Source organism: Arachis hypogaea, chromosome 4 (genome assembly GCF_003086295.3).
Source record: "Arachis hypogaea cultivar Tifrunner chromosome 4, arahy.Tifrunner.gnm2.J5K5, whole genome shotgun sequence".
Taxonomy (NCBI): domain Eukaryota; kingdom Viridiplantae; phylum Streptophyta; class Magnoliopsida; order Fabales; family Fabaceae; genus Arachis; species Arachis hypogaea.
The window spans coordinates 39,508,429-39,520,796 of record NC_092039.1 but is presented as its reverse complement, the minus strand read 5'-3'; the positions used below and the strand labels follow the sequence as shown (position 1 = coordinate 39,520,796).

Below are 12,368 nucleotides of genomic sequence, written 5' to 3'. Positions count from 1 at the left end.
CGGCCATGTTAATGGCCTTGCACTCTCCTTTTGGATTTTCTTCTGTGTTGCTTGGAAGAGTACTTGGAGGGAGTTCAGTAACTTTCTTGCTCAGCTGTCCCACTTGTGCCTCCAAATTCCTAATGGAGGACCTTGTTTTAGTCATGAAACTTTGAGTGGTTTTGATTAGATCAGAGACCATGGTTGCTAAGTCAGAGGGGTTCTGCTTAGAATTCTCTGTCTGTTGCTGAGAAGATGATGGAAAAGGCTTGCCATTGCTAAACCTGTTTCTTCCACCATTATTGTTGTTGAAACCTTGTTGAGGTCTCTCTTGATTCTTCCATGAGAAATTTGGGTGATTTCTCCATGAAGAATTATAGGTGTTTCCATAGGGTTCTCCTAGGTAATTCACCTCTTCCATTGAAGGGTTCTCAGGATCATAAGCTTCTTCTTCAGATGAAGCATCCTTAGTACTGCTTGGTGCATTTTGCATTCCAGACAGACTTTGAGAAATCAAATTGACTTGTTGAGTCAATATCTTGTTCTGAGCCAAAATGGCATTCAGAGTGTCAATCTCAAGAACTCCTTTCTTCTGACTAGTCCCATTGTTCACAAGATTTCTTTCAGAAGTATACATGAATTGGTTATTTGCAACCATTTCAATGAGCTCTTGAGCTTCTGTAGGCGTCTTCTTCAGATGAAGAGATCCTCCAGCAGAGCTATCCAAGGACATCTTAGATAGTTTAGAGAGACTATCATAGAAAATACCTATGATGCTCCATTCAGAAAGCATGTCAGAGGGACATTTTCTGATTAATTGTTTGTATCTTTCCCAAGCTTCATAGAGGGATTCTCCTTCCTTCTGTCTGAAGGTTTGGACTTCCACTCTAAGCTTACTCAATTTTTGAGGTGGAAAGAACTTTGCCAAGAAGGCATTGACTAGCTTTTCCCATGAGTCCAGGCTTTCTTTTGGTTGTGAGTCCAACCATGTCCTAGCTCTGTCTCTTACAGCAAAAGGGAATAGCATAAGCCTATAGACCTCAGGGTCTACCCCATTAGTCTTGACAGTGTCACAGATTTGCAAGAATTCAGCTAAAAACTGATGAGGATCTTCCAATGGAAGTCCATAGAACTTGCAATTCTGTTGCATTAGAGAAACTAATTGAGGCTTAAGCTCAAAGTTGTTTGCTCCAATGGCAGGGATAGAGATGCTTCTCCCATAGAAGTCGGGAGTAGGTGCAGTAAAGTCACCCAGCACCTTCCTTGCATTGTTGGCATTGTTGTTGTTTTCGGCTGCCATGGGTTCTTCTTCTTTGGAGAATTCGGTCAGGTCCTCTACAGAGAATTGTGCCTTAGCTTCTCTTAGCTTTCGCTTCAAGGTCCTTTCGGGTTCAGGGTCAGCTTTAACAAGAATGCCTTTGCCTTTGTTCCTGCTCATATAAAAGAGAAGAAAACAAGAAAATATGGAATCCTCTATGTCACAGTATAGAGATTCCTTGAGGTGTTAGAGGAAAAGAAAAATAGAAGAAAGAGGTAGAAGAATTCGAACTTAATCAGATAGAGTTCGAATTGTGCATTGAGAAGGAGTGATACTCCATAATTAGAAGGATGTGAGAAGAGGGGAAGAAATTTTCGAAAATTAAGTGAAAAAGTTTGAAAACATTTTGAAAAACCTTGATTGATTTTCGAAAACCAAAAGTGGGAAAGAAATCAAATGATTTTTGAAAAAGATTTTGAATTTAGAAGTTAAAAAGATATGATTGAAAACTATGTGATTAAAAAGATATGATTGAAAAGTTATGGTTTTAAAAAGATGTGATTGAAAAGATATGATTTGAAAACAATTTTAAAAAGATTTGATTTTAAAAATTAATGACTTGCCTAACAAGAAAAGATATGATTCAAACATTAAACCTTTCTCAACAGAAAAGGCAACATACTTAAAATGTTCAATCAAATCATTAATTGTTAGCAAGTATCTTTGAAAAAGGAAAGAAATTGATTTTGAAAACATTTGATTGAAAATATTTGATTTGAAAAAGATTTGATTTTGAAAAACTTTGAAAACTTGAAAAAAAATTGATTTGAAAACAAAATCCTCCCCCTTGTGCCATCCTGGCGTTAAACGCCCATAATGGTGCACATTCTGGCGTTTAACGCCCAATGCACTACCTTTTTGGGCGTTAAACGCCCAACCAGGTACCCTGGCTGGCGTTTAAACGCCAGTCTGTCCTTCTTCACTGGGCGTTTTGAACGCCCAGCTTTTTCTGTGTAATTCCTCTGCTGTATGTTCTGAATCTTCAATCCTCTGTATTATTGACTTGAAAAGACACAAATTAAAGATATTTTTGGATTTTTAATAATAAGGAATAATCAAAATGCACTAAAATCAAATAACAATGCATGCAAGACACCAAACTTAGCAGTTTGTATACTACTGACACTAACAAGATGAGAATGCACATGAGAAACAACAAAACACTCAAGTCAATAGAATTCAAAGATCAGAGCAATGAAATCATCAAGAACAACTTGAAGATCAATGAAGACACATGCATGAATGCAATAAGAACAAAAACATGCAATTGACACTAAACTTAAGATAAGACTCTAGACTCAAACAAGAAATATTTTTGGATTTTATGATTTTATAATTTTTTTGTGTTTTTTTTTTCGAAAATTATGTAGAAAAAGAAAATAAAGGTATCAAAATTCTTAATGAGAATTCCAGGAATCATGCAATGTTAGTCTAAAGCTTTAGTCTAAAGAAATTAGACATGGCCGGCCAAGCTTCAGCAGGGCATTGCATTCAAGAGCTAAATTGATGAGAATCAATCAGCTTTGGTGATGATAAGAACATCACCTTAAAACACTAGAATTCATTCTTAAGAACTCTGAAGAAAAATACCTAATCTAAGCAACAAGATGAACCGTCAGTTGTCCATACACAAACAATCCCCGGCAACGGCGCCAAAAACTTGGTGCTGTTGCCGGATCTTGGCACTGATGTTACCGGACCAAAAGCTTGCTCAAAACTTGAACAATCCCCGGCAACGGCGCCAAAAACTTGGTGCACGAAATTGTGATCACTACAACTTCGCACAACTAACCAGCAAGTGCACTGGGTCGTCCAAGTAATAAACCTTACGCGAGTAAGGGTCGATCCCACGGAGATTGTTGCTATGAAGCAAGCTATGGTCACCTTGTAAATCTTAGTCAGGCAGACTCAAATGGGTATAGATGATGAATAAAGCATAAAGATAAAGATAGAGATACTTATGTATATCATTGGTGAGAGCTTCAGATAAGCGTATGAAGATGCCTTCCCTTCCGTCTCTTTGTTTTCCTACTGTCTTCATCCAATCCTTCTTACTCCTTTCCATGGCAAGCTGTATGTAGGGTTTCACTGTTGTCAGTGGCTACCTCCCATCCTCTCAGTGAAAATGTTCCTATGCTCTGTCACAGCATATGGCTAATCAGCTGTCGGTTCTCGGTCAGGCTGGAATAGAATCCATTGATTCTTTTGCGTCTGTCACTAACGCCCCGCTTGCTAGGAGTTTGAAGAACGTCACAGTCATTCAATCATTGAATCCTACTCAGAATACCACAGACAAGGTTTAGACCTTCCGGATTCTCTTGAATGCCGCCATCAGTTCTAGCTTATACCACGAAGATTCCGGTTAAAGAACCCAAGAGATATTCACCCAATCTAAGGTAGAACGGTGGTGGTTGTCAGTCACACGTTCATAGGTGAGAATGATGATGAGTGTCATGGATCATCACATTCATCAAGTTGAAGAACAAGTGATATCTTGGACAAAGAACAAGCGGAATTGAATAGAAGAACAATAGTAACTGCATTAATACTCGAGGTACAGCAGAGCTCCACACCTTAATCTATGGTGTGTAGAAACTCCACCGTTGAAAATACATAAGAACAAATGTGATCATTGGCTTCAGCCCCAGAGAGGGAACCAGAAGAACCAAGATCTGATCTAAGAACTAGATGTCCAAAGATGAAAAATACAATAGCAAAAGGTCCTACTTATAGAGAACTAGTAGCCTAGGGTGTACAGAGATGAGTAAATGACATAAAAATCCACTTCCGGGCCCACTTGGTGTGTGCTTGGGCTGAGCATTGAAGCATTTTCGTGTAGAGACTCTTCTTGGAGTTAAACGCCAGCTTTTATGCCAGTTTGGGCGTTTAACTCCCATTTTGGTGCCAGTTCCGGCGTTTAACGCTGAAATTTCTGAGGGTGACTTTGAACGCCAGTTTGGGCCATCAAATCTTGGGCAAAGTATGAACTATCATATATTGCTGGAAAGCCCAGGATGTCTACTTTCCAACACCGTTGAGAGCGCGCCAATTAGGCTTCTGTAGCTCCAGAAAATCCACTTCGAGTGCAGGGAGGTCAGAATCCAACAGCATTGCAGTCCTTTTCAGTCTCTGAATCAGATTTTTGCTCAGGTCCCTCAATTTCAGCCAGAAAATACCTGAAATCATAGAAAAACACACAAACTCATAGTAAAGTCCAGAAAAGTGAATTTTGACTAAAAACTAATAAAAATATACTAAGAACTCAACTAAAACTACTAAAAACATACTAAAAATAATGCCAAAAAGGGTACAAATTATCCGCTCATCAGTGTCTCACCATCTTGTTGCCTGAAAGTCTGCACCTCAGTTCTTAGCCTATTGATCCTTTGAGGAGGATAAAATCTTGCTAAAAACTTGTTCACCACTTCTTCCCAATTAGTCAAGCTTTCCTTTGGGAAGGATTCAAGCCATTTGGATGCCTTGTCCCTGAGTGAAAAAGGGAACAAGAGCAGCCTATAGACATCCGGGTGGACTCCATTGGACTTCACTGTGTCACAAATCCTCAAGAAGGTGGTCAAGTGTTGATTAGGATCTTCTTGAGCACCTCCTCCAAATGAATAATTATTCTGCACAAGGGTGATGAGCTGAGGTTTTAGCTCGAAATTGTTGGCCTGTATGGTGGGCTTCTGAATGTTGCTTCCACAGTTTCCTGGATTAGGATTGATATAGGATCCTAAGACCCTCTTTTCATGCCCAGCCCGGTTTGCATGGCCTTTTTTGGCATGATTATGAGCTTCTTCTTCATGATTGTTTTCCAAATTCTCTTCCATGTTGGGTTCAAAGTACTCTTCCTCTTCCTCAGCACCAATAATTCTTTTTCCTCTTGCCTCCCTTTTTCGTCTCCAAAGGGTTCTCTCAGGTTCTGAATCAAAGGATGTTGAGACTCCTTCTCTTCTCCCTGTCATACAACAAACAGAATGCACAACAGGAGATATAGTGAAGACTATTTTTGTTAGAATGATTGTTAGTGTGAGTGATGCAATTTATCAAACAGTTAGTGGGTTAGTGAGCTGAATTATGATAAACTAAGAAAAAAAGAACAGAAAATAGAGAGGGTAAAGGGGATGAGGAAGAAATTAAAAACAAACTAAGGTAAATTACTGAATACAGAAAAGAATAACGAAAAATAATAATAAAAAAAAGCTCAATCTAGTGATCTTCTAGCTTAATCATTGTTGATTCAAAATCAATCCCCAGCAACGGCGCCATAAACTTGATGCATGGAAACTTGTCTCTCAACAAATTTTCCTTCGGCAAGTATACCAAATTATCGTCAAGTAAAACTCACTATAGAGTGAGGTCGAATCCCACAAGGATTGATTGGTCAAGCAACTTTAGTTAGAAGAATATGCTAGTTGAGCTAAATAGAATTGAGGTTAAGATGCAGAAATTTGAATGACTGGAAAGTAAATAGCAGAAATTAAAGTGCAGAATCTTAAATGGGGAATTGGGGTAATGCTCATAAAAGTAAATGGCAGAAATTAAAGAGAATGGGTAAGATCAGAAATGGGGAGATCATTGGGTTTAGGAGATGTTGCAATTCTCCGGATCAAGTTCATTCTCATCTCTTCCTCAATCAATGCATTCATTGATCTCCTTGGCAATCTTAAGTGATTGGATTCCAATTCCTTGGTAATCCAATCTCTCAAATCTTGATCAATAGCCAATTCCTTGGTCAATTTCTCATGAGAAGAGATGAAGTATGGTCACTGATTATACCACATGCATTCCCAAATCAAGTATTGGTAGGATTATAGTCACATATCCATCCAAACCCAAATTGGTCCAACATGAGAAAGCATTTCTAGCATGATCTTTTCATTCCTCTTCCAAGGTTCCGAAGAGATCCAATTATGGAGAGTTTCTTTTCCAAGACAACTAACCAATTGAATTAAGATTGAAAGCTTTCTAGTAAAATCAAGAGAAAAGATAGAAGAAGAAGAATGAAAACTAATGTTGATCCATCAAATTACAGCAGAGCTCCCTAACCCAATGAAAGGGGTTTAGTTGTTCATAGCTCTAAGAATCAAAATTGGTAGAAAAGAAGAATCCATGCTAGAAGTACAGAAAAGTAAATATGCAGAGAGATAGTTCCCAAAAGTCCAAAAGCTCCTAGCTAGTTCAAAACTACTCCTATATATACTACTCTTCATGATCTTCTAGTGAGTTCTTCAAGTCTTGGATGTGGGCTTTGGACCTTGAGTTGAATTAATTCTCATCTTTAGTGGGCCCAGCTTGCAGAGAAATATGAATTAGGCTTGGGCATTTAGTGAGATTAACGTGGAATACATTTCTGGGTGCGAGAACGTTAGTGGCATTCACCTTTTCCACTAACGTTCCACCCTTATATGCCCACGTTATTCTCAACGTTAGAAGTCTTAACGTGACTTCTAACATTCCTTTTCAATTCTTGGCCAACGTTAATGGGACTCACTTTTCCCGTTAACGTTGGCTTGTGCCCCTTTTCGCAAACGTTAATGGGAATCACTTTTCCCATTAACGTTGCTTGCCTCTTGCCCCCTACGTTAGGTCTCACGTTAGCTTAGCTAACGTAGCTCTTAACGTGGGCATCTATCACCTTCGAGAGCGTTAGTGACACTCACCTTTGTCACTAACGCTCCAATTGCCTTATGCCCCTACGTTAGAACCCACGTTAACTAAGTTAACGTGGCTCTTAACATAGTAATGAAGCCATCTCCTAACGTTAGTGACAAAAGTGAGTGTCACTAACGTTGGCTCTTTGAACCCCACTCCACGTTAACTTTCACGTTAACAATCTTAACGTGAGAGTTAACGTAGGCAATGCTAATGATCCAACGTTAGTGACAAAAGTGAATGTCACTAATGTTGGCATTGTTGATCCTCTTCCACGTTAGAGTTCACGTTAACTTAGTTAACGTGACTCTTAACGTGGGGCATTGCCTAGTTTTCCAACGTTAGTGGTGTTCACTTTTACCACTAACATTGAGGAGAAACGTTATTGGAGTTCACGTTTCTCATTAACGTGGAGTCCTCTTTTTCTTCTACGTTAAGTACCACGTTAACTTAGTTAACGTGGCTCTTAACGTAGGCTATGAATGGCTTCGCAGGCGTTATTGGTGATCACTTTTCTCATTAACGTTGCAAGCTATTTGCCATTCCACGTTAGTAGTCACGTGAATGCTAACGTGATTCTTCCATGCTTCATTTGTTCTGAAATCAAGCAATTAAAGTGCATCAAAGCTCTAGCCAAAGTCATGAGATTATGCATCATTAAATTATCATGCAATTCTGGCAAAAATCTCATGAAATCATGCAAAATTCACAATAGTTGCTTAAATGAAGGCGTAAGTATATTTTCACCCAAAACTTGCCTTGTTTACTAGGAAAATGCACGAAACTACCCTAAAACAGTAAAGAAAAGGTCAGTGAAACTGGCCTAGATGCCCTGGCATCATACATGAATTAAAAAAATAATAATTATTTAAAAGTTTCAAAAGATTAGCATCTTTGTGTTCTATTTCATTGAGTATAAAAGTTAACTCTCCCTCTTGTTCATAATATGATATGTTCTCTCCATGCAAAACATGAGATATTTTTCAACACTGACATCCATTTTTGTATTCAGTATTCTTTTTCCTATCGTAAAGTGAACTAATAAAGCGCTCATGGATCAACGCATTTTCTGAACATAGATGTGGTATGTCCTTCTTTTCCTAGTTCCATAGTTTTTTGCTTGCATTTAATTTAATTGCTATGGCTGGAAATCATATGTTGCTGGCTTTATTAACACTTTAATACTTGAGTTGTATTGCTATGGCTGAAAATTATTTGTGTAATTTTGGTTGTTGTATTTTTTATTTTATGCACTTCTGTTTGCTATGGCTAAAAGTTATATTGCTATTTTTGGTTCTTTTCTTTTCACCATGAACTAGAAACATGGGATGACTTGGTATATATGAATTTGTCCCTTTTTTTATTCATCTGCAGATAAAAAGCAAATAATACTAGCTATGGTTATAGACTTATAGTATTAGTATTTTCAAATTAAAGTTATTAGTTTTAATTAAAAAAAATGTTGCAATATGACATAAAACAGCAGATATAGGATGTATAACATGATACTAATATATTAAAATTTTAATTTTTAGGTGCTAGTCCTAATCATGAAATTTTAGTTTTCAGGTGCTAGTCCTAATTATGTTTTATATGTTGCTGCTGCATATAGTAGTAGTAGTTTTAGGAGAAATAATTTAAGATTGGCTTGTGTAGGAGAGTTCAACTTTTCAAATGTGAAGAGAATAGGAAAACTTTGTAGCAACAGTTATGATTTTGCGTTGTGGGAGGTAGGGGATTTTTGTCTAGCTGCCAGGGTGATGATTTTTTAAATTATAGCTCTTTATCTTATGGTTTATTGCTTATGCTTTTTTTATCTTGGAATTCTAAATTTGGATTTGTGAAATACTACTATACATTGGTGAAACTTGTACACGGTATAGAAAGAATTCATGATATAAGTCATTGATAGTTTTGAGTCTGATTTTTTAATTTTTATAATCGCGAATGTCATTATAAATATTTTTCTAATTACTTTTTTATATAATTATGCAGGATAATATTGGGAGTAGTGTTGGGAATGGATACATACGTGTATGGTTGACTAATAACTTTTATTAGAAGATACTTATGTAGGATATAATATTTTAGTTTTTTTTATAGAGCATTAGTAGTAAATTCTAAGTGATATCATAGTTATTTTGATATGGCTATGTTTATTTTAATATGAGATGTATGAATATTTAAAATTAACATCATTCTAATACTTTTGGATCATTATTATAAATATATTTTGGTTACAGATAAATTTTATTATTTAAAAAAATTATTTAGTATAATTATGTATTTATTTTTATTTTATAATATTTAACTCATTTAATTAAAAATACAGAATTATTATATATGTTATTATAGTACTAAATATTATATTGTATTAATAATTATTATATATATATATAGAAAATTAAAAAAAAACCAATAAGGGACCTAAGGCTACACTTATATACAGTAGCTATAGTATACAAAAAAAAAACGAGGGACCTAAGGCTACACTTATAAAAAGTAGCGATGGAATATAATGTGGCTACGCTTTATAGGTGATGCAGTAGCGTTGAAAAACGTAGCCTATTCTAGTAAAAATGGAAGTTAAAAAGCGTAGCCTTTGGTCCTGGACAACATCACTTGAAAAGCGCACCTTATTCCCAAACGCCAAAAGCGTAGCCCTTGGTGTAGAAAAGCGTAGCCTTTGAGAATAGGCAACGGCCGAATATGAATCACCCCAAAAAGCGTAGCTGTAGCCCAGAAAGCGTAGCCGTAGCTTAAGGCATCATTTTTTTCACTGTTGGCTACACCTTTCAAGTATACCTGAATGGGTTTTTTTCTTGTAGTGAATTAAACAGTCATCCGACTAGTCTGAATAGATGCGACCCTGTGAAGCAGCGACGTGAGTGCCTGATCCTCTATGCTCTTTGAGCGAGAGGAATGGTGTGAGAATTATTGTCGGTTTAGAATTTCACAAAAATATAGAATCTCATTGCAAGCATAGTCTAGGCCAACAATTAACTCTCCACCAAAGTTTAGAAGGATAAATTGTCACTATTCAAAACAAATATAAACTGGGAGTTTTAATTCCCGGGTTGTCTCCCAAGGACTAGTGATCAATGAGTGTGCAATTTCGGTTGTGAAGGAAAACGAGGTTTTCAATGAAGAGATAAACAATTAAAGGAATAAAAGAACATTCAAAATTGCAAGTAATGAACTAATAAAGGAATTAAAGAACTAGCTATGTAATATAAACAAGTAAGATATAAAAAGTGATTGATGTATATATGTGTGTGTGTATGATTCAAAGCACAAATAGAATCTTGGCTTGGGATGAGCTAGGGGATCCTTTCCTTGTTGCAACCATAACTATGACAATTGTAATTGATTAATCTCACTTAGTTAACCCTTACATCGAAGAGTAGGTCAAGTGAGCATAGTTGTTCTTAATCCACAAATCCTAACTCACTTGCTAATTGCCTTAGCAACAAGTTAGCGTTAGTGAAAACAAGAACAATTAACAATCCAAGAATTATCACTAAATGTTGGACATTCCAACTCTAGGAACCCATATGCTCATTTTCCCAAGTCAAGAGGTGGAAATTTATCCCATAATCAAAATTGACATTTTCACAAACACTTGGTGGGCATAAACACAATTCATGACAAAATTGAGAAAATGCTTGAAATTATAAGCAACAATTAATCAAAAGCAACAATAGCAACTCAACCAAGTATATAACAATTATCAATCATCAAAATCATCAACAAGATATCAAAATTGCAAAAAGTATATGTATTAACACTATGACATTAACTACAAGAAAGAGTATCAAAATCGTGACTATAAAAAGTATTAATTAAGAGATACTTACAATGGAGGCTAGCACAAATCCAAGATCAAAAATGAAAAATGGCACTTGAAATGTAAAACCCTAATAGAACCCTAACGGTGTTGAGAGAAAACTTAAAGAAAAACTAAACCTAAAGCCTCCTACTCTATCTACAAACTACTCCTAATGATATGCTATGATTCTTCAATGTTTGCCCCTTGCAATATGAGCTATGACCATCAGAATTGGGCCTCCAATCCCTAAAAAACTCGAGTGACGTGCGTTTTTAATGAAGGCATGTGAGGGTACTTGTGCGTACGCACAGCTGTGTGTGCACGCACACTTGGCCGAAATCTCAGGTTGTGCGTACGCACTAGAGGCTGTGCACACACACACTTCGCAATACTTTGGATGATCGTGCGATGCACAAGATGCTGTGCACTCGCACACTTTGCTCTGCTTTGCTACCTGTGCGTACACACAAGAGGTTGTGCGCACGCACACATCGCTTTGCTCTTCTCCTTTGTTTCTTCATGCTTCCTCCTCCTTGCATGCTCCTCTTCCATTCTCACCAAGCCATTCCTACCTTATACATCTGAAATCACTCACAAACAACATCAAGGTATCGAATGAAAGGCAAATGGAATAAAATAGACTAAATTAAGCACAAAAGAGCATGTTTTCATAATCAAGCATGGTTTAGGAGGAAAGCTCAAAAGCATGCTATTTAAGGGAATAAGTGTAGGTTTATATGATGAAATCCTCTCGATTCTAACAAAAAATTATCGTCAAATCTGGATTCATCAATTCCCCCACACTTAAACACTAGCATGTCCTTATGCTAATCACACTCAAAGGAGATGAATGAAAGGGTAGACAATTTATTTAATGTACAACTGATGAGCGGATAATTTATACGCTTTTTGGCATTGTTTTTAGGTAGTTTTTAGTATGATCTGGTTACTTTTAGGGATGTTTTCATTAGTTTTTATGTTAAATTCACATTTCTGGACTTTACTAGGAGTTTGTGTGTTTTTCTGTGATTTCAGGTAATTTCTGGCTGAAAATTGAGGGACTTGAGCAAAACTCTGAAAAGGGCTGACAAAAGGACTGCTGATGCTGTTGGAATCTGACCTCCCTGCACTCAAAATGAATTTTCTGGAGCTACAGAACTCCAAATGGTGCGCTCTCAACGGCGTTGGCAAGTAGACATCCAGAGCTTTCCAGAAATATATAATAGTCCATATTTTATTCGGAAATTGACGACGTAACTTGGCGTTGAACGCCAAGTACATGCTGCTGTCTGGAGTTAAACGCCAGAAACACGTCATGATCCGGAGTTGAACGCCCAAAACACGTTATAACTTGGAGTTCAACTCCAAGAAAAGCCTCAGCTCGTGGATAGACCAAGCTCAGCCCAAACATACACCAAGTGGGCCCCGGAAGTGGATTTATGCATCAATTACTTACTTCTGTAAACCCTAGTAGCTAGTTTATTATAAATAGAACTCTTTACTATCATATTATCATCTTGGTTTTGATCCCTGGATTGTATTTTTGATCCAGTGACCACGTTTTGGGGGCTGGCCATTCGGCCATGC

The 12,368-nt window shown here is 37.0% G+C and overlaps 1 non-coding gene across 1 annotated transcript; it reads left to right on the top strand.

Moving 5' to 3' along the window:
• Positions 1 to 766: 766 nt before the first annotated feature.
• Positions 767 to 874, top strand: LOC112798931 (small nucleolar RNA R71). Its single transcript, XR_003200526.1, has one exon. It is a non-coding gene; the product is annotated as a small nucleolar RNA R71 (small nucleolar RNA).
• The last annotated feature ends 11,494 nt before the right edge of the window (positions 875 to 12,368 follow it).